Source organism: Petaurus breviceps, unplaced genomic scaffold (assembly GCF_028583685.1).
Source record: "Petaurus breviceps papuanus isolate PSGF00001 unplaced genomic scaffold, PetGlider_PUasm1.0 379, whole genome shotgun sequence".
Lineage (NCBI taxonomy): Eukaryota > Metazoa > Chordata > Mammalia > Diprotodontia > Petauridae > Petaurus > Petaurus breviceps.
In genome coordinates this window covers 4,083,608-4,107,450 of record NW_027186303.1, presented here as the reverse complement: position 1 = coordinate 4,107,450, position 23,843 = coordinate 4,083,608, and the positions used below count along the sequence as shown (strand labels likewise).

General features: G+C 39.3%; 1 long non-coding RNA gene across 1 annotated transcript; it reads left to right on the top strand.

Annotated features, from left to right (window-relative positions):
* The first annotated feature begins 813 nt into the window (after window positions 1-813).
* Window positions 814-23,728, top strand: LOC138169867 (uncharacterized). The gene is made up of 3 exons (XR_011170483.1): window positions 814-1,133; window positions 5,887-6,056; window positions 22,673-23,728. It is a non-coding gene; the product is annotated as an uncharacterized lncRNA (long non-coding RNA).
* Window positions 23,729-23,843: the final 115 nt, after the last annotated feature.

The following is a 23,843-nucleotide window of genomic DNA, read 5'->3' as shown; positions in this document are numbered from 1 at the left end:
AGCAATTATAGGACCAGTCCAAACCTTCCCTCCAGAAGTATATAAAGTCTGGCCCCTAACATCAAGTCTGAAGTTAGAAAGCAGGCTGAAAAAAAAAAGAACAACAACAACTAAAAGAATTCCATAAAGAACTCTTATGGTGACAGGGGTGCCCAAGACAGAAACCTAGAAAAAAATGACTCCAAAATATCTACAAACAAAACTTTGAAGAAAAATACAAAAACAAGCTGTTTCTAGAAGATATTAAGCAAGAGTTTAAGGGTTAAAAAATTTTTGTCAATGAAATGAAAGTGCTAGAGAAAAGATTGGAAAAGAAATTAGAGCCATGGAAGAAAGACTTGAAAGTGGAATTTAAAGTTTGGAATAAGCTTGATGCATATGAAACAAATTTCATGAAAATTAGAATGGACCAAATAAAACTCAGTAACTCCATGAGATAGCAATAAAAATTAAAACAAAGTCAAAAGATGGACAGACTAGAAGAAAACATAAGTTATCTCCTGGCAAAAACCAGTGACCTGGAAAACAGACAAAGAGAAAAGAATTTTAAATCATCAGACCATCTAAACATTGAGACCAAAACATAAGTCTGAATATTATATCTGAAGAAATGTTACAAGAAAACTGCTTTTAATTCTTAGAACCAGAGGGGAAAATAAAAATAGAAAAAAAAAAAACACCTGTCATTTTCTGAAAGAAATTCCCAATGAAAACATCCAGGAACATTAAAAACAAAATCCTAAGCTTCTAAGTCAAAGAAAAAAATTCTGCAAACAGATAGAAAGTTGTTTCAAATCCTGAGGAGACACAGGGAGAATGACACATGATTCCCTTGGAAGGGAAGGAGTTGGATATCCTGGGGGCAACTGGTGCCTGGGAGAGTGGGAGGGCATGAACACCGAGAGTAGCTTGTGAGGCAAATGGAGAAAAGAAGGTAACAAAGAAGAAGGTATAAATCAATAGAGGGCCACATAATCAAGGATGTAGCTGGGGGTGTGGTGGAGAGGTAGTCTACTGTGGGGTAGTTTCTTTGTCTTCTGTAGGAACTGACAAGAGTAATCCTCCAGGAAAGCTCTACAAAGCAGTGGCAGAAACTATTAAGAAGGAAGAGCCCAGAATGGATATCTTGGAAGGTATGATTTTATGATAAATACAGAGAATAAAGAGAGACTAGATAATTCTAGGAACCAAAAAAGAGAGAATGAGGGTCTGGAATAGACATAAAGAAAAACCAGATAATGAGGGCAAAAGAAATCCTCTCAAAAAAAGATTCAAAAATGAAATTTTAAAAAGCTAATGAACACAACTAGTTGAAGGGGAGGAAAGGGGAAATATACTTGACTGTGTGGAAAAAAATAAATCACCAAGTAAAAGCAGAGGAGAAAAGTAACTAATAAGCAAAACTCTAAAGGGAAAAGGGTAATTAATGGGAGGAGAGGTTCAGAGATAAAGAAAAGCAAACCATCAGGAATAAGGACACCTTAAAAAAAGAATAAGCTAAAGTAACTGAAGGAACATAGTACTATGTTTACAGCACAGGAAGGAATAAATGATAACTTGAAAAAAGCAATATTAGAGAAAATTGGAGGAAAATATAACAACTTTAATTTTAAGTGTGAATGAATAAAACAATCCAATAAAAGAAATTAAAAATAAAGAGAGTGACAGATGGGATGAGAATGCAAAATCCTACAATCAGTTGTTTCTAAGAAACACATTTAAAAAAAAAAGACATACACAAAATAAAACTGAGAGGATATTTTAAAAAATTTGCTATTCATCAAGTGAGTCCAAAAAAGGAGAACATGCTATATGATGAAGCAAAAACAAAAAAGAAAAAGAGATAAAAAAGGAAAAATGAAAGGAACTAAAGACAGCAAAACAATATCAGTAATAAATTTACATACTCCAAAAGTCTTAGTATCCAAAGTTATAAAAGAAGCATTAACTGAGCCACAGGCAATCACAGAGAGTAACAAAATAGTGACAGGAAAATTCAATATCCCTCTTTCAGTTTTGGCTAAATCAAAAAGAAAGATAAACAAAAAACAAAATACAGAACTGAAGAAAATGCAAACAATATGAGCAAAAAGCAACAAAGAAAGACAATGACCATAGAGAAGTATCTTGGTGACAAGGAAGATAAAAACACAAATTCAGGAGAAGACAATATTGTCAATATACCCACATCTGCAATCTCAAAGGTGAACATGAACTGGTGTCAAGCCCAAAAAGCCTTCTTGGAAGAGCTCAAGAAGGATTTTAAAAGTCAAATAAGAGAGGTAGAAAAGAATTGCTTTTTGCTTTAAGGAGGAAGAAAAAGATATCTGTCATTTTAAAACTTTACAATTAATTTCTTCCTAAAGGTTTAGTGATTATTTCTCTCAGGATAAATTCAGACTGTTTAAAAAAGGGAAATACTTTTAGAAGAAATGTTTTTGAAAAGTGTCTTGTGATTTGTTAGAAGACCTACTAAATTTTGAAGATAAGTTATTGTTAAATTAATGCAATAAGTTGTAAAGCAGAAGAGAGCTTGCTGTTTTAATCAGAATTTGTAGTCATTCCATGGCCTAACCAAAAGTTAAAATTTGTATTTGAACATATATGTAAAAGATTTAGATTCCTCAAATAATCTCACTCTTCCAGACTTCGTATAATTAGGGAAGAATAAACAAGGATGTAAATCCATCAGTCTGTGTAGTTAGCCATTAAACTCTTTGCTTTGTTTAAGCTGGGATTCCAGTACAGACAGTAATGTTAGTAAAGAATAATAACTTACGAGCTATCTTGTCTTATGGTTAAAATGTAAAGGAAAGCTGAATAATCTGGATAATGGGTTTGAGAGATTTGGAAAGATAAACAAAGGTTTGATTAGAAATATGGAAGGCAGATAAGAAGGTTTGGAGACAAATGTGGGTTTATCCATGGCTCTGGATACCATTGTGTCAGTTTCAGATGGTTTAAGTATGTTGAGAAAGGGTGAGGAAGTATTTTAAGGAGATGGAAAAATTATGTAACTTGACTTTATAATTAATAGCTCAATCAAATTTTAGATGGCCCTATTTGAAGGATACCAGCCTATATTTATTTGCTACTTAAGACTTTTGGGGACTGCAATTCACTATTGTTTTAAGTTTTGATTACAGGGATAGTTGTCATTAAAGCCCAAAATAGAATGGCATAGTGTAGAGGACCACAGGCCAGTGGGACTCTGACCCTGATGGCTGAATAAGCCCTCTGAGGTGAAGAGCCTACTGCCAGGCCTGGATCGGTTCCCCATCCCCCAGGAAAGAGCTCAAATACACAGGTGTGAGGATTATGTCCTCAAGATAAGTGTGGTATTTACACCCACAGCCTGGGAACAAAGAAGTGTGTAATGTCATCAGGGGAAAACAATTAGGAAGCATCCTATAAAAGCCTGGATGAAGGGTAATAAAATTGGCTCTCTGTTTTCCACCATTCCCAGAGTCCCATCTCTTTTTATGCACCCTCACATAACCTCTGGGTAAGTAATTCTTTCTCAGACCTTCTGTGGGATGGCATGGCTCCCCACAATGCCAACTGGGTGTCATAAGCCCACTTTGGTTCCCCCCAGAGGTCCCCCTTGAGCAACGACAGGATCCTAGGACAAGGTAAGGGGAAGGCTCAGACCACTCTCAATGCCCCCAAGCAAGCAAGCACACAAACCGCTATGGGGTGATTGCAGATTAAGCAGCCTAGCCCAGAGAAAATCTTCCTAGATATAATAAAAGAAAGGAGACTCATTGCCATGCAGAATCAGATAAAAGAATTTTTGGATCTGCTAGAGATCACTTCTCTGTGGCTACATAAAGATGGCACATTAGACCCTGAAAAATGGAAAATAGTAGGTGAACAATTAATAGAATATTTCTCCACAATAGAGCCAGAGAATTTTCCAGTACATTGCTTTCAGTTATATAATGTCCTTAAATTATGTTTAGTTGAGCCAGATTATTACCTAGAGGTTCGGAAGATTGATGTAGGGACTCAGGTAGAGGAAGAGGAGGAAGAAGAATGAGAGCAGGGGAATACACAGGGAGAAAAGGGCTGCTACCCAATTGGGGCAGAGAGCCCTACACAGCTGCCTCCTCCCCCCCCCCCCCACAGTCTCAATGTCCCTCTTACCTGGGCATATGCACAAGCGAAAAGAGCACAATACATTCTCCCTCCCTTGAAAAAGCTATCCAACAAGCCAGAATGGGGGAGCTTGGAGAAAGGAGGATCAAAGGTGCTTTAATTGTGGAAAACCAGGTCATTTGCAAGCCCACTGCAGGCAAAAAGTGAAAGATAAGAAAGAGCCTGTTAGAACTAGGCCCTTCAGCCCTAACATCCCATGCCCAAAATGTGGAAGAGGTTTTCATTGGTCATCAGAATGTAGGTCGGGAAATGGCTCATGGGGCCCCTTCCCCAGGCCCTGTCAACAACAATAGGGAATGGCCACAGCCTTGAGTGGCCCCCCAAGTTTACAGCAGTGGTGCATTCAACAACAAATTCAACAGAACAAAGTGGATTGCGAGCCTCCCTTCATGTGGTAACTGCTCCTATTTTTGTTGATTAGGAAGTCATGGCATCTCAATTTAGTCCCAGTGCAGACCACTCTACCTTTACTGCCTGGTACTATAGGCGTCCTAATAGCACCCCCAAAGGCCACATATCAAGATTTTACAATACACCTATTTATTCTACTGCCTTGCTACATCAAGGGCTTAGTGTCCTTAGGTGGTGCTTCCCTCCTCAGCCCAGACAGTCTTTACTTCATCATCTAGTGGCAAAACTCCCCCTCTCCCTTCTTTCTTGCAAGAAAATGAAGAAAGTATTTTATTATTTTACAGGTTAAAAAATGGCTATGGTAAGTCAAAGAGTGTAGGAGCAGTATCAGATCAGAATTAGAAAGAAATCCAAGCATATAGTAAAAGAGAGGAGCTGGGTAGAAAATTTAAGATAGGAACAAATTATTTGAGTGAAAGGTGTGAACAGAAATTTTAAGACTTTTAAAATCTTGAATATCTTTCTCTTACTCAACTCTGACCAAGTTGGGTGCCGAAAAGGAGATAGGATGGGGGTCTTTTCCCCTCAGATTAAAGAGACAAATGGATGAGCATTTCACCATTTCTGCCCCCCTGTGAGAGAAAAATTTTGTGTGTTCAGAATGCATTTATAAGTCAATTGAATTCATGGGAAGGATAGGGAATGATGCTGGGGATGGGTCAGAATTTGTTATACTTTTTGGTGTTTGGGCAGATTGAGATATTTTGTGGGAGGGATCTGATAGAAAATGGAAAGTCGAGCTCTCTGGTACAGGGGAGAAGGAATATGGTGTCATTTCTGACATCCTTTTTACTGGAAGATTCAGGGCTCTCCCATTCAAGGAGGTTTTTTAGAGAGCAGACACATAGGTACAGTTTACTGGAGTGGAGGTTTTATTGGGTGAAAATATTTTGCAGAGATTCATTGAAGTCTTTCATCCCAGACTAGAGCAGTAGGAAGAGTGCTGAAGATTAGTGGAGAGTTTCAGTTGCCCTCCCCCATCTGGCAAAAGGGAGGAAGCATACTTAATTTGTCAAGGACCCACTAGGACCCTAAAGCCCACACCTTTAAGCGAGCAAATAGACCTCTGCAATGCCCTACATCCACCGTCAGGCTCTGCAGCTGTGAAGAGAGGAGAAAAACCTCTGCACCAGGTATTTATACCTTTACCTATAGTTAAAAAGGAGGCTACAGTTAAAGCCGTTTGGCTATCACTTATGGATGATAGATTTCATCCTATTTGTGTAACACCAGTGAAATAATAGGTCTGGTTGTGATTGGCAAAAGTCTGGTTATATACGTTGTTTTTTCTCCTGATTATATTGTGTCTCCTTGCAGTTTGCATTGTTCTTCTATGTCACCAGTGTTAGACTCACACTCTGCGTGAAGTCACCTACATCACCTACACTTGCAATGAAAGAAAGGGGGAGATGTTGAGGACCACAGGCCAGTGGAACCCTGACCCTGATGGCTGAATAAACCCTCTCAGGTGAAGAGCCTGCTGCCAGGTCTGAATCAGTTCCCCATCCCTAATTGGCTCTCTATTTTCCACCATTCCCAGAGTCCCATCTCTTTTTATGCACCCTCATGCAACCTCTAGGTAAGCGATTCTTTCTCAGCCCTGCTGCAGTATGGCAGGGCTCCCCACAGCATTGGTTGTAGACTGAGAGCTGATAAAGGTGGATGTCTGTGCCCGGGATAAGTTTTGAAGACAACTGTAGACATACTCTAGGTAGTATCTTCTTAACTGTTATTTCCCAATTGTGTTTTTTTCCTTTCTGAAAAGGAAAATTCTGCACCTGATTACTCCTAAGCCCTGCTTTCAGCAACTAGTGGTTACATAATTGTCTAGATACAGCTAAAATCATCTTAGCAGATTGTCTATCAGATATGACTCATGCCTGGAATCAAACAGAGCTTAGGAGGTTCTTTCCTTCTGTTAAGATACATAACATTTCCTCTCTTTTTCTTTTTATAGCAAATTTTTCAAAAAGTTATATTCATGGCCAAATAAATATAATATAGAAATAACATCCTCCAAAGGAGGAAATGATTAGACCAAGTAATAAGAAAAAGGATAGCAAAATTTGATAAAAGCAACAGGATCAGACTGATTCCCCTATGAATTATATACAAATGTATAAGATTGGCTTCCAAAATTTTTCTGTCATGGAAATTCAAGCTTTAAGTATGTTTTGGTAATAAGATCTCAAATTTGAATTTTTGCACAAAGACTGTATAAGGCAGTGGTAAAAGCAAAATTATTTCTTCATTAAAGTATCTGCGTGATGATTTTAAAAGGCAGATAAACAGCAAATAAGCAGAACTCCCTTTTTGAACTGTATAACTACATGAGGCATCTGGGATTCAAAAAATGCTGTTTAAATGGATATTGGAAATAGATCACTGGGATACAAGGAATGTGATGTTAATTAACATTGTTAATAATGATTCTGTTGATTGGTATGATTCATGTGTAAATTTTCTTGGTTATCTTGGTGACATGTAATCTTCCTTCCCAAAACTAGTATATTGTGAGCCATCTAAGTAGTTTAATCTGTACATGACTTAATGCAATTATGCAATTTTGTAAACTATGAGAAAAACTTTATTTTATTGTTTGAATCTAGCCCTTCATGACTTGAAAACAGTACCATTTATTGTACTGTTTGACAACAGCTTTGTGTGGCTATATCAAAGTATATGTTTTCTGGGAGCCCTTGTCAGGTCTGTTTGACTATTCCAACTTGTGGATATGGACTTTTGGATCCATCTATCACATCTAAAGGTTACCCCTGCTCCTGAGTGGACATCTGAGTCAAGTGACCTGAAAAAAATGACATCAGGTGCAGACAGCTTTCACAAGAGTCCAGACCAGACCTCCCACTCTATCTGGGTCCCTTACATATCCAAGACTAATTCTTTATATCTTTTTGCAGCTTTAGCTTATTTTTACCTGGCTGTTCTGTATTCCCATTGTGCTCCCTACCTCGATCCCCCTTGCAGACTGCTTCTTTTGCTTGTTTGCAATTGCCTTGCAGTGGCTGCCCATCTCTGGGGATACCCAACCATTACCTTTAGTGTTGCCTATTTCAGAAAGTGGTTGGGAAAAACCTGAGTTCACGTAGATAAGGATTTTGGGAAACCCCCACAAGAAAAGAGTTTTTTCCCATACCTTCTTTGGTCTACACACGAAATCTTTAAAGATTTGCTTTTGACCAAAAGGGGGAAAGGATAATAATTTAATGTCAATTTGATAAACCTCATTAAAGCCAGGGTTGGAACTAATCAACCAGAAGAAGAGCTTGGACCTAACAGCTTCTTTGTTCTCTGAGTAAACTCAGAGAATACCTCTTCCTGTGTCAGCAAAGACAGATGAGGCTTACTTTATGGCCCTTAAGGATGAGACCCTTAACCTGAGGCACTAGCTTGAATAATGGGACTTTTTGTTATCTTAATATTTTTTGGACATATAGTATGTTGTGAAATGTTAATGGTAGAGAAAACATAGATATCCTGAGTCATAATTTCAATTGACACTTTGTCAAATCTTTTATTTTATTGTATTTACCATCTATTCAATTAAGAAAATTCCTTGCTCATACAAGGATTAAACATCTGGAGATCATAAATTTGTGTGACACAGCCACCCTGAAATGGGGTGGTTCTAAAATGTATTTAAGCTTTCTCATTCTTTTTTTCAGGCAGTCAGAACTTACCTTCTTGCTCCATGATCACATAACAGCTAACTTAATATGGAATAAATGAAATAACTGTATATCTCCTAGTTTGTCTATCTCCTTTAACCAAACTGTTCAGGTTAACACTTTCAAATGAAGCTACAAAATTTTTCCTTAATTAATCTTCCAACCACATCCCAGACTACACCTTATTCCGCTGGTTTCTAATATTTCCCTTTTCTAGCTGTACTTACAGAGGCATCAAAATTCCACGTGACTGGGCCTGTGGGACTGGTTATTTTCCCCTCACCTCCCTCATAAGTTTTTTCTCTAAATCTCCCTTCCCTTAAAATAATGAGGGCAATATGTATTTGAAAGCCCTCTCACCTTTAGATATACGAATCAAGCAATAAATACCCATCTGACTATAATAACCAAGGTTCCATCTCTTATCTGACCAAAACAGATTTTTTTTCTATAGTTTTTTCAGTCTCTACTTAGCCTCATCTCTGAAGATTTTACCAGGCTGCCTATAAGCCTTCCCATTCAAGTGCATTTTTAAGGCCGTTACTCACCTGTCACATCACATTGGCTTTTCCTTTTGTCTTCCTTTCTTTGAGTACAGAAAAAAAAAAAAAGCCCTTTTGTGACTACTAAGTTTCACTTTAGATGAATTTGAATTTCACTTCACTTGTCTATTAAAAAAATCTCTCATCAGTCATGTCATGTTCCAGCTCTGGGCATCCTTGTTAAAACTGGGCTTTTCGCTTCAAAGAAGTGCTCAGAGAGAAAATCCTTACCCCTGTACCCCTCCAAAACTCATAATTGCCTTTTTATTTTTTTCCTTCAATTTATTTTATTAAATTTGCTTATCTTTTTAGTTTACAACATTCAGTTCCACAATCTGTTGAGTTCCAAATTTTCTCCACTTCCTGCTCCTCTCCCTTCCTCCCACCCAGAACCCTGCATGTAATCTGATATAAGCTCTACAAATACCTTCACAGTAAGCATTAGTAATGTTGTAAAGAAGAATTATAAACAATGAAGTGAACAACAAGAAAGAACAAAACAAAAATAAATACAAAAGAGAGAGCATGTAGTTTGCTTCAGTCTGGATTCAAACTCTGTAGTTCTTTTCTCTGGATGTGGATATCCTCTCCATCACGAGCCTTTTGGAGTTGTCTTATAACCTTGCATTGCTGAGAGGAGCCCAGTCTATCAAAGTCAGTCATCACACATATGATGTGTCTGTAATTGTGTACAAAGTTCTCCTGGTTCTGTTTTTCTCACTCAGCATCAGTTTATAAAAGTCTCTCCAGGTTATTGAAGTCCATCTGCTCCTCATTTCTTATAGCACAATAGTATTCCATTACATTCATATACCACAACTCGTTTAGTCATTCCCCAGTTGATGGACATCCCCTTTATTTCCAATTCTTTGCCACCACAAAAAATTGCTGCTATAAATATTTTTGTGCAAATAGGTCTTACTCCCACTTGTATGATTTCTTTAGGATACAGCCCTAGAAATGGTATTGCTGCCTCAAAGGGATGCACTTTTTTATAGCCATTTGGGTATAGTTCCAAATTGATCTCTAAAGTGGTTGGATCAGTTCACAACTCCACCAACAATGCATTAGTGTTCTAATTTTTCCACATCCTCTCCAGCATTTGTCATTTTCCTGTTTTGTCTTCTTAGCCAATCTGACCAGCGAGCACCTTAAAGATGTTTTGATTGGAATTTCTTTAATCAATAGTGATTAAGAGTATTTTTTCATATGTTTAATTTCTTCCTCTGAAAACTGCATGTTCATATCACTTGACAATTTATCAATTGGGGAATGACTTGTATTCTTGTAAATTTGACTCAATTCTCTGCATATTTTAGAAATGAGGCCTTCATCAGAGACATAGGTTGTAAAAATTCTTTTCCAATTTTCCACTTCCCTCCTAATCTTGGTTACATTGACTTTATTTGTACAAAAACTTTTCCATTTAATGTAATCAAAATTTTCCATTTTGCATTTTGTAATGATCAATTTCTTCTTTGGTCATAAATTCCTCCCTTCTCCATAAATCTGACAGACAAACTATTCCTTGCTCTCCCAGATTGCTTACAGGCTGTTATGAAAATGGGAATTTAAGATCTTCCCTGCCCCTAGGCCCTTTGATAGGCTTAAGTGCCTGGAGCCTATGGCAGGAGGCTTGGTTTTCAGGAATGCCACCCCTTGGTGCTCTGTGATTGAGCAGTGGGTCAAGAGGGTTGTGACATTCTCTGAGCCAGGAGAAGACTATATAAACCCTGATTGAGGATTTGCTTTGGGGCTCACTTTGAGAATTGTTGTGTGATTTGACCAGAGGAGACTCTGGGCAGCTATTGAGCCCCCCAGCTTTGAAAACCCAGATGTTGATGCTTCCCTCTCTGGTAACTGTGACTAGGTAGGATGGTCAGACAGTTGGAGGCCTGTCTGCTGAAATGTTTCTCTGTCTTCTTGTAACTTCTGCTTGTAACCTGTCTGTATACTCTGTGGGATGCTGACTTTTTCCCCTGAATGAGGTAAATGATATGTTTGTTTGGTTAAAGCAAGATTGTTAACCCATTTTGAGTTGCTTTCCTTTAGAAAAGCAGATCTAAGAACCTGTATTGGCAGCCACCTTGGAGATGCAGGGGTGCTTGCTGTGACACAAGCTCAGGCTTTATATCTAGATCATGCAACCATTTAGATTTTCTTTTGGTATATGGTGTAAAATATTGGTCTATGCTCAGTTTCTGCCATACTATTTTCCAGCTTTCCCAGCAGTTTTTATCAAATAGTGAGTTCTTATCCAACAAGCTAGGGCCTTTGGGTTTGTCAAACAGTAAATTACTATTGTCGTGTACCTAATCTATTCCACTGATCCACCACTCTATTCCTCAGCAAGTACCAAGTAGTTTTGATGACTGCTGCTTCATAATATAGTTTAAAATCTGGTATGGCTAGGCCACCTTCCCTAGCATTTCTTTTCATTAGTTCCCTTGATATTCTGGACCTTTTGTTCTTCCAGATGAATTTTGTTTCTATTTTTTCTAGCTCTATAAAATAATTTTCTGGTAAATTTATTGGTATGGCACTGAATAGGTAAATTAATTTAGGTAAAATTGTCATTTCTATTATATTAGCTTGACCTAGCCACAAATAACAGATGCTTTTTCAATTATTTAGATCTAACTTTATTTGTGTGAAAAATGTTTCATAATTGTGTTCACATAGTTCCTCATTTGTCTTGGCAGGTAGATTCCCAAATATTTTATAGTGTCTACAGTAACTTTAAATGGAATTTCTCTTTCAATTTCTTGGTGTTGGACTTCATTAGAAATGTATAGGAATGCCAAGAATTTATGTGGGTTTATTTTATATCCTGCAACTATGCTACATTTATTTATTATCTCAAGTAGTTTTTTACTTGATTGTATAGGATTCTCTAAGTATATCATCATATCATCTGCAAAGAGTGATGGCTTAGTCTCTTCTTTGCCTAACCTAAATCCTTCCATTTCTTTTTCTTCTCTTATTGCTACAGCTAACATTTCTAGTACCAAATTGAATAAGAGGAGTGATTGTGGACATCCTTGTTTTACCCCTGATCTTATTGGAAATGCTTCTAGCTTATCCCCATTATATATAATACTTGCTGATGGTTTTAGATAGATGTTACTTATTACTTTAAGGAAAACTCCATTTATTCCTATACTTTCTGGTGTTTTTAATAGGAATGGGTGTTGTATTTTGTCAAAGGCTTTTTCTACATCTATTGAGATAATCATATTGTTTCTATTAGTTTTGTTGTTGATATGATCAATTATACTAATGTAGTACATTACCTTGGTTAATGTGAACAAGACCCAAGTAATAATTTTAGAATGGACCCTTTATTAAAAACACCATGTGGCTGATCAGGCCACGTGGCGGGCTGAGTCAGCACCAGCCATGTCTCAGGTACAGCAATAGCAGTAACAGCTGGCAACAGCCCCGATCTGGGGCAGAACCTTAGCTTATAAAGGGGTCCTTACATAAGCAGTGATTGGTCAGTACACACTTGAAACTCCCCCAGAAGCCCACCTACTTCTAAGCAGGTGAGCTGACTGGGGAAAGGGCAGAGACCCAGTGGGGGAGGGCGGAGCTGACCTGGCAGTCTGCTCACTTCCTTGGGGGAGGGGGGTTTGTGGGGAAAACCAGGCACAACATTTCCCACTTCTTTTGTTCATGTGTCAAACCCTTGACACCGTGGCAGAATCATACAGGACAGTCAGTTTTGTTCCGAAGGGCTGGTAGTGGGGACCCATAACAATTAGCAATTTAACAGTTAATAGGGACTTCCTATAATCAAGGCCATAGTCTGAAGGAAGAGGAGGGGGCCAAATTTTTTCCATTGGTCCTGTAGTTGAATTTCTTCAGGAAAGAAGCTGTTCCAATAGAGATCAGGTCTGGATTCTTGGGAAAGCTGTCTGCATCTGATGTCATCTTTTTCAGATTCCAAGGCTCAGGGCATAATCCTTAGATGACTAGAGTTCAAATGTACAATACAAGAACTCCCAGAAACACAATTTTACAATTAAAGGTCCAGTTTTCTAGCCATGCAAGACTAGGTTCAAACAAATAGTTCAGTTTTCTTAGCCACACAGGGCTAGGCTCAGTTAATACAATGAGATTTTTCTCACAATTTTACAAAATGACATAATTACATTAAGTCAAGCACATGTCATCAAGATAACCAAGAAAACTTACATACAAACTATACAAGAATCATAATTAGCATAAAATTCCTTGTATCCCAATGACCTGTTTCATTTAAGCAACACTTTTAAATCCCAGATGCCTCATATAGTTACAGAATCTAAAAAGGGTTTTGTTTCTCCAGTTCAAATCTAGAGATGACCAGATAATTTTGACTTAATATAAATTAGTACAATCACTTAAGATTAGTGCCATATTTTGAAACTACAGAGAATTTTCAGTTTATTTGTTGGGGCCTCCAATTATGTTGGGCATAATGGAGCAAGACACAAGATCCCAGACATTAAAATTGGAAGTGAATTTTATTGCCATGGGACTGCTGGGGTCACATATAGTATCAGACAGTAAATTGACATGAACAGTATGCTGGTTTTTAAAGAGATTAAAGAGTCAGGTTATGTAAGCTGAAACCACAATCAGTGATTGGCCAGCGTATATTTGAAATTTCCCCCTCGTTTTTTCTAGGCTGAGGTCCAGGGAACTCAGAATGGGTGGAGATAGGGAACACCCAGCAAGGGGCCGGGATTTTACCCTAGGCTGACCCCCACCCACAGATCAATTAAGAGAGGGAAGGGTGAAAGTTATGCTAAAATGCCTTTTTACAGATCAATGGAAGGGAAGGGAGGGGTAAAAATTATTTCTACGTTTCCTAAATCCTGTATTGTTATAGGAGTCCTTTAAAATAAAAAACCTTTTTTTAAAAAATTGATTTCATCTGCCCTTTGTTAAATTATCAGACAGATGCATTAACAAATTAACATTAGCTTCACCCTTACCACTATCTTACACAAACCTTGTGCTCAAATCCAAAATCCATACCTCTCATCTTATTCCCAAACGTGCTCAAAGCATGAATTCACATAATAGGAAGGTATTTTAAAGCCAATTTTATACATCTGTATTTAATCCTAGGTGCCATCTGGTCTGATCCTGTTGCTCTCCTCAAACCTCACTATGCTGGTCAATCAGGCATCTATTTCATTATTTTTTGCCTTATTACTAATCATCTTCTTCTTTGAGTGATGTTAGCTCTATGTTTATTCATTTATTTGGCCATGAATATTACTTCTCAGTGAATTTGCCATAGAATAAGAGAGGGACAATGTCATAACCCTTGCCAGAAGGAAAACTTTCTTAGCCTTGTTTGATTCCAGGCATGAGTCATCTCCACTAGTCATTCAGAAAGCAATCAGGTGCTGAAAGCAAGGCTTAGGCATAAATAGGCGGGAGGTTTCCTTTTTCAGAAAGAAAAGGCACAATTGGGAAATTCAGAGAGATCCCATCTGGGCAGTGTCCGAGTTTGTCCCCAAACTTTTCCAAGCACAGATATCCACTTTGAACAGTTCACAGCCTGCAGCCTCTGCCATCCCATTATTGGCTTTTATAATGACTCCTGTGATCAAAGCTTAGAAGAATAATAATATTTACAGTCCCTCAAATTATTAAATAGCAAATAAATATGACTAGTGTCCTTCAGATAGGGTCATCTAAAATTTGATTGAGCTATTAATTACAAACTCAAGTTACAAATCTTTCTGCCTTCCCAAAACTTCCTCATGCTCTCTCAACATACTTCTAAAACTGATATCAACTATGTGGAAACAGGAGGGGCTGGATGAACCCCATTTGTCCCCTAACTTCTCATTTGCTTTGTTCAGCTTTTCATAAACTTTAAAGAGAGTTTGAATTAACCTGGTGTTAAAATGGCATCTATCTTTTCTCTCAACTAAAGAAACTCTGATTAACCTAAATATCAGGTACTCAAGTACCCCATCATTTCAAGCGCCTGATCATTACCCCCCTTAAACAGCTGGGACCCAAAATCATTTGGGTAGATCTGTAGGCTTTACAAAGCTTAGAAGGGGATTCACAAGGTCTTTTCTTCACATAATTACCAATAAGTAGTTTTTCCCAAGCATGCTATTGTAAATACTTAATTTATGAATTGAAACTTAAAAAAGAAAAACTTAAAAGCGTATGATTTCTTAAATTACAACATTTCAGAATATCTTAACTGATAACTCTGACATGGTCAGAGTACTTCATCCACCATTATTTTCTTGTTCCTCTGACAGTATAATTCTTAATTTAACAGCATTTAGAGTATAAGGAACTGCTTCTATTATAACATTCATAATACCAATTTTTACCAGTAACAATATCAGAAACAATTATGATGTTGATGTACCTAAATTTAAACTTCAAACCAAAATCAAGTAATTATCAATCTGGTGATCTTAATTTAGTAATTTCCAAATTGCTTTGCACAGAAAATCATTCATCCCATAGCCATTGACACAAACCTCACAACTAGGAAAGGTTTCACTTAAGGTTGACAAACATAATAATTATAAAATAAACCTTCAAATATGGTGTAATGGGAATGTAAATTTAAAGATCTTCCCTGCCCCTAGGCGAAAGTGCACCTGGAGCCTGGGGTGGGAGGCTTGTTTTTCAGTATATACTTCTTGATTGGCCAGTGAGTCAATAAGGTTGTTACATTCTCTGAGCCAGGAGAAGGCTATATAAGCCCTGATGTGTGGCTTTGTTTTGGGGCTCACTTTGAGAAGTGTTCTGTGATTTGATATGGATTATGGGAAGCCATTGTCCAGAGCCACCAGCTTTGAAAAACCCAGATGTTGAAACCCAGATGTTGATTGGGTATGGATGTAATGGTTGGACAGTTTGAAATTTGTCTACTTGATCTGTTTCTGTCTTGATAATCCTGTCTGTATATTCTGAAGTTCAGGACGCTGACCTCTTTCCCCTGAACTAGGTAAATGATACATATTTGACTGATTAAAGTAAGCTTGTTAACCCATTTTGAGTTGCTTTCCTTTATCAAAGCAGATCCAAGAACCTGTGTTGGCAGACACCCTGGGGAAGCTGGGGTGCTTGCTGCTACATATGGGAATTTCCCAAAACTAATTTGGTGTATAAATGCTCCTAATATAAATTTCCCAAGACATTGTGTATTCACATACATCCAGGTTAACATATATATCTATATCCTTAGATGACTCAACAGCTTCAGAATAGTAATAAGAAAATTGTTTTTAACATCAGAGTTCATAATTTTTCAAAATTACATAATTTAGCCAAAATTTTAAATGAAATATCAACACTATTATTGCCTGTTTGTTACCCAAATATAAGCTTTAAATTAACAAATTTTATAACATAAAAACCCAATACACATGCAATACAAAATTTAGATTTTTTTTAAATAGCTGTAATACTATTCCTACTTCAAAAATGTTTAAGTTCACTAAGTTTCAGTCTCAGAAAGATGGCAACAAAATAACAATGAATATCAAATGACTTATACAATAATTGACTTTATCAATTCTGGCATGGATTCAAAGTTAGAGAGATACCAACATATGCCAGTCATTGTATTTTACAATCAAGTGTTTCACAAATGCTATTAATTTTCCTTTTACAAATTCAAGGAACAAGTCAAGCTGAGATAGCAAAAAAACTTCTTTCTTTAAGCAATCCCAATATCCTAAAAAACTTCTGTTTTTTTTCAAACAATCTAAATATCCTATTTCCAATTTTTTAATGATTAATTCTCAGAATTTGCAAAGGTATTTTGTAAAGAAATTATAAATTTCCCAAATTAAAAATTTCAAATTATTACAACAACAGGGCGAATTTTGGTGGACCTTTTGAAAGTGAGCTTTGAATCTGCCAGTCTCAAAGCTCCACACTTAATTGACTTTAATTGGTCAGGCAGGAGATCTAGCCTGCCTGCTTCTTTGATTCCCAAAGAGAGGCCCACCTCCCCACTTTTCCAATGCTCATGATGAGGGGAAGGACCAGCACAGTAAAACATTTTGCCCCTCCCCCACCCTTTTGAGTTTTTGGAGGAAGAGGCAGAGGATGGGGATGGAGGGTTGTAAGGTGGTAGGAAATTATACACCTTACTATGATCCTGTAGGATTTTGGGAGGGGGGGCGGGGGAGTTGTCTCAGGAGTATCCAAGAGCGGGTGGGCCACAAGAATTTGGATAACCCCTTGGAAAGAACAGTTCCTAAGCCAGGGAGGGGAATAGGTGACGAGATCTAGCCAGACATCAATATAAGGGAACTGGTCTGGATGTCCTGGATTCCCTGTGACCACCCACCACACTGATTGGATAAACAGTACAGTCTTATAAACAAATATGTCTTCCCAGTGGAAATCAGAAAAGCTCCCTTGGAGGTGCTCATCTGATAGCCACTCGAATACCTGCTTTGCAGAATAAAAATGGGGAGGCTTTAAGCAAATGAGCTCAAGACAAAACTTCATGAGGACAGACAATAGTCCCTAGCTGCTTGCTTTGCCCCCACAGATACTGAACAGTAAGCAAATGAGCTCAAGTGAGTACAGGACACACAAAATACATATAAACATTAACCAGAATACTGACGGTCAAGAGGCTTTGGTGTCCCAAAGCTTCTCCAGGGAAGAGATGCCCCCTGCACAAATGGCTATGTCTAGCACTCCACCCTCCAGAATAGAACCAGATTCTTAACCAGAACAGATTTTTTTTTAACCAGAACAGATTTTTACTCACCCCCAAAAATGGAGGTCCTGGATACACAGATCCAAACAGGTCAAAGCAAGAGTGATTGCCTTCTGAATGGTCACTTGGCTCCCCTACAATCAGCAGGCCAGGAGCTCCAGAGGCAGCTGTGTGGCAGCAGCTGTATCTGTCATGAGGGCCGCTTACCTCTTGCCCCAGGGGCAGGGGCTGGACTGTGCTCTTTTCTCACCCTGGATCAACAGGGTTCCCCACTGACCTTTCACTTTCTTTTTGGCATTTATGCATTGAGAAATCTAGAAATAGTTACAGCTGCCAGTGATTCTCTCTCCTGGAGTCTGTTCCGGCCAGTCTGTGCCACTGGTTGGGGCCACTCCTGGTCTGGGCCTGCGCAGCTCATGCAGGACAGTGCTCAGACCCCAGCCCAGGGCAATAGATCCTTCCTATTGGCCTGTCAGGCTGCCTTCAGTGGGAGATTTGTTTCTCTCTGTCACTTTGTGGTTTCTATAGCTCTAAAAATTTATTTAGAGTCATATTTTACAGGTTTTGGAGGTGGTTGGAGTGAGAGCTCAAGCAAGTTCCTGCTTTTACTCTGCAATCTTGGTTCTGCCCTCCTATAGTCTATTTTTTAAGGTGTTATTTTCTTCAGTATATTTTTGGGTCTCCTTTAACAAGCTATTGACTCGTTTTTTATGATTTTCTTGTTTCACTCTTATTTTTCTTCTCAGTTTTTCCTCTACTTTTCTTACTTGATTTTCAAAATCCTTCTTGAGCTCTTCCATGGCCTATAAACAATTCATATTTTTCTTGGAGACTTTGAATTTTGTTCAAGAGAGAGCTTTAATTTTGTTGTCTTCTTTTGGTTGTGTGTTTTGATCTTCTTTGTCATCAAAGTAAGATTCTATAGTCTGAGTTTTTACCTCAGTGTATTCATTTTCCCAGTCAATTTATTGACTTGTTAAGGTAAGACTATGCTTCCAGTGTGGAGCGTATACTGTCCCAAGCTTCAGGGGTTTTGTGTAGCTGTTTTCAGAGATACTTCTAAGGACCTGTAAATTTTCAGTTCTCCCAAGTGGTATGATTAAAAGAAAGGTGTTACCCCTCTCATGGCCTGTGTTCTGGTCAGTGAGTGACCACAAGCACTCTTTTCTGCCTTGGTACTGTGAGGATTCCCTTTTCACCACCACCAAAAGCTCTGCCATGCCAGCGCTCTGCCTTGCGCCAAGACTGCCACCCAGAACTGTGACCCAGATCCAAGCATGGGCAAAGTAAGAGAATCCTGCCCCTGCACCAGCAAAGAGATCCCTGCAATACCCCTGTGATCAGCTACTCAATCCCCCCACTGTCTGTGGGCCAAGAGTTCTATAAGCAGCTGCTGCCACTGCCACCTCCACAGCCCCAGTATTGAAGTCAGACCATGCTTCTCTCTCACCTGGGTCTGACAGACCTTTCCTACTGAGCTTCTAAGTTGTCTTCAGCATTTGTGGGATGAGAAGTCTGAAGACCACCACAGCTGCCAGTGATTCAGTCCCCTGAGGCCTGCTCCAGGTTTGCTGGGGTATCATGGTCTGTGCCAATGCATTATACACTAGACCGCACTCCTCTCTCAGACTAGTGCAAGAGACCTTTCCTGTTGACCTCAGGTTGTGTTGGGCTGGAAATTTGTTTTTCCCTGTCTTTTTGTGGGTTCTGTTGCTTTGGAATTTGTTTAGAGTCACTTTTTTACAGGTATTTGTAGAGGTTTGGGGGAGAGCTCAAGCAAGTCCCTGCTTTTACTCCGCCCCCAAGTGCTGCGTTCTTTAAGGATCTAAGGGGCAGCTCAGGCTGGGGACAAGAAAGTTTTTCAGTAGCTGAAAGCTATGTGACAGAGAGTGAAGAGTGATCCCTGCCCTTTTGTCTAGCCTTTGAAAGTTTTGACCTGGTTTGGGTCTAGGCATCCTAACTGTGGGCTTCCCCCAATAGAGCACTAGCTGTTGTCCATCCTTAGTTTTCAAATCACATCACAAGGTGATTTCTTGAAATGTGCATGCAAGTGAGGGAGAGTTGCACAAAATCATCAGCCTCAATCTCTCTTCCAGAGTCATCCAAGTTCAGTGGCAAGACAAAAGTTAAGATGACTGGCCATGGCCCAGGGTGCATTGGATGACTTTGGCATCTTTGATATCTAACCAAGCTGTAAGTTGAGACAGTTCCTGCTTCTACCTCCTTCATGGCCGTTGAAATAAATTGTTCACACCCACCATACTGCTGGAGGAAGTCTTCACATGCTTGGGCCAGACACTCCTCTAACTCACCAATGAGTATGAGCCCCATTGGTTACCCTCTACCTGGTTGAGCCCATCTGCCAATAAGGTTTTACTAGGTGTGATTGCTGTGCATGCTACAACTTCTTGGAACCACAGGAGAGAGTTGAGGACCAGGTGGACACCAAACGTAGATAAGTAGCCCTCACACCAGCGGTGCTCGTCCTCCCAGAATACCCCACACATGACTACCAGACATAGCCACTATCACCTAGCTGGAAGACTGTAGGTTCAGAACAATAGAACTGCAAAGTTTTCCATGCTACAATCTTCAGACAGGGCTCAGGAAAGGGTGTAAGACCCGCTCTAGAGCCACATTGCTGCTGTTTGTTTCTACTCCTGCTTTTCGGTCAGGCTCATGACATGACTGCTCCTTACACTGGTCCACCATCCCTAGATATAGGTTTCCTCCTTAGTCTTTACTGAATCTTCAACCAAATTCTTGGATGTGATTTGCTGAGCTGCCAGTCAGCTCCCATTCTTTCCCCCTACGTAGCATTACGTTCATTTTGCTGGATCTAGGACCTCTTCTTATTCTAATGTATAGCTGCAGGCCCCAAGTTCAGTCCCTGGGGCAGTGTGTTCCAGTGGCACCTTTCTGGCTAGACTCTGCCACAGTCTCATCAGACTTCTATTTCTCAATGCTAACCTGGGCTGGAAAAATGACTCACTGTGACTTTTTATTAGCTCTCTCACTCAGGACTCTATCTGGTAATTTCTACATTTTCGTTGGAGTAATTCTTCAGGAGAGGTGAATTGGACTGCTTCTGGAAATTGTTATTTTTAAAATATATTTGCTTTATTTTGCATTTTTTTGAACATCTGCTCATAGATCTAAGTCTAGAAGAAACCTTATCCTTGCTGGAGTGTTACCCTAGATATCTGAGTCTGGTTGGAACTTTCCATTTATCTTTTCTGGAAGTTGCTGGGAACCAGCCTATCAAGGTATATTCAAGACTTTTATAACTGAAATTACAAAACACACATTTTAAAAATGAAGATCTAAATAACTGGAAAGAATTTCCAGTTACTTTGCTAAGCGCCAGTGGCCTCTTTGCCCTAGGACATCCAACCATTCATGCAGCCTTCTCACACTGAAATATTCCTCTCATAACAGGCAGTCCTCCCTCCTTGCTTCCCTGCTCTGCTTCTCCCAGTGCTGAGTTCCTCACGTGGTCTCCATTTTGTGGAGTGATTGAAGCTTGTCACTCTTCCTTCTCCCAGCCCTGCCTGTGCAAGAGGCCATTAAAATCACTCTTTTTTTTTTAAAGCAATCGGGGTTAAGTAACTTGCTCAAGGTTACACGGCCAGTTATTTCTGGGTGTGGTGCTGAGTATCTGAGCCTGGATTTGATCCAGGTCATCCCGACACTGGAGCCGGTGCTCTTACTCACTGAGCCACCTGGCCGCCCCAAGATCACTCTTAATTCCTCTCCATGTATTATTCATGTCTTTCTGAACCTCAAAACCAATCCCCATCCTGAATCGGCTCTTAACTTTCTAAACTTTAAAACCATTCCCTTTGTGAGCTGCTCCTGACTAATTAGCCTGAAAATCATGCTTCTATTACTATCTCTTCCTCAAAATATGTTCTCAGCGCCTGGGTCTCACCATTATTTATGTGTCCTTCTCAAACTAGAATTTCCTTCTACCAGGTTTTCCCACTCCTTCCATTTGTGAGCTGCTTCTGTGGGTTTTATTTGGTGGAGGAGTTCAGGCCCACCACCCTTCATTCCTCTCCCAGCCCTGCTCCTGACTCTCTAGACTTCAAAACCATACCTATGTTGCAGTCTTATCTTGGATCTCCCCTTAGTGCCTGTGGCCTCCTATCTATTCATCCAACACTCCTTATGGCCTTCTTAACCTGGAATATCTTTCCTCTAGCCTCATCTCCAATTGGCGATTTTCTCCTAAAGTCTCCATTTTATGAAAAATGACTTTCTGAATTTGAGACTGTTTCTGCTGCTGTTTGTCTGGTATTTTCTTTTTCACCTAGTTCTTTCTTGCCCTGGAACATCTAGCTACTCCTGTGGTTTTCTTCTCATGGAATATCTCATCAGCAGATCTACCCCTTCTCCCATTAATGAATGCCTTGTGAAGCCTCCAATTTTGTAGCATAACATAAGCCACTATGCTTTGACTTCCCTCCTGGCCCTGATCCTGACTTTCCAAATTCAAAGCCATGCCTCTCAATCTGTCTCATCCTGGAACTTCCTCACTCTAGAACACCCAATACCCTTGTGGCTTTCTCATCTGCCCTGCCTTTCTCCATTGAGGAGTTGCTACTGTGGCCTACATTTTGTGAAGAGGCCCAGGCTAGCCAGCCTTCATTCCATTCCTTGTCCTGCTTTCTCCTTTTAAGTCTTCTTACTCTGGAATATCCTCTGTCAGGGCTGCCTCTTGACCAAAGAGCAGGCACAGAGACAGTAACTGCTCCCATCAAAGATGCCCTGTGTTAAAAAGGCACTCTCCAGAAGAAGCTTGTTCAAGAGCACCATTTTTTAGTTCATAAAGGTCATTAGCCTAACTTCTGGTCACTACTGGACTCAATTCACTTAGATCTAGTATTACTTCCCTAAAACTTCATTCATTACCTCCATGAAATATTTATAAAATTTTGAAAAGGAATACTTCTGGTTAAGAGGCATGAAGACCTTAACAGCATTTCAATACATTTATGCTATTTTAGTGTTAAGTAATCACAAGAAGCAGGTCAGAAAATGATTGAAACTAAGAAGTACATGATAGTTTCCAGGCCCCAAGTAAGATACATAAAAATTTAGGTGATGTACAATCCTTTAAGTTTTTCCCAGACGGTCTATTTTTCCTTTCCCCACAGGAACCCTTCCTCTTCCCACACTAAAGTCTTCTACCTCATGGAATATCTTCTGCCAGGGCTGTTTTCCTTCTCACGATGGTGATTTCCTGCTAGAACCTGGATTGTATGAATGGGCCCAGTCTTCATTCCCCTCCTAGACCAGCTGCTGACTTCACAGGTTTCAAAACCCTACTTCTACTGTTGTCTTGGTGAGGTAGTTCCTTCATTGACTGGTACCTCCTTAACTTGAAGCATGTAAATAACTCCATAGATTTCTCACTCTAGAAAATCCCTCTACCAGACTAGCTCTTTCAGCTGGTAGTTGGGCTTAAGCCACCCAAATTCCATTCCCCTCCTGGCTCTGCACCTTACTTTCTGGACTTCAAATCCACATGTCTGCTACTGTCATAATCCTGAAACTTCCTTTAGTGCCTGGGGCCTCCTCACCATGTAATATCCAAATAATCATATGGTCTTTTCACCCTGAAATACACCTCCCCCAATCCTCTTCCCTTCTCTTCTAACATTATTCTGTGGAGGGTGTCTGGCTAGTTAATATTCATTCCCTTCCTAGATCTAGTCCTATCAGGACTTCAAAAATCATTCCACTCCTGACTCTGCTCCTGACTTTTTGGAATTCAAAACCATGCCAAAGTACCAGGTACCAACCCCCTCACTTTTCAACTCCCCTTTATGTGTTGTCTTCTTCCATTGTAATGTAAGCTACTTGACATCAAGGGACTATCTTTCTTTTTGCTTATAGTTGAATACTCATTGCTTCACACAGGGCATTGCATATAGCAAATACTTAATAAATCTCACCCCTCCCTTGCTGAATTTTCCTTCCTTCCTATTTCAAATCACAAGTAAACATGGATTGCATGCCAACTCTCATTAAATATGCAGGTATTTAAATCAACCTATAGAAAATCATCAAGGCTAAACAAAAATTCAAAATTGATATGCTTACCTGACTAATGTTTAATATGAAGGTATTTGTTGAGACTATATCTGATTGCATGCCACCATAGTGGGGAGGGGGGGAGAAAAGGGAGGGGGAGAAAATTTGAAACTCAAGGGATTGTAGAACTGAATGTTGTAAACTCAAAGTAAATAAATAAATTTTTAAAAATTGATACACTTGATGTAAATATGCCCCTTCCCTTTTCTCTTCTTTATCTACTGTATCATT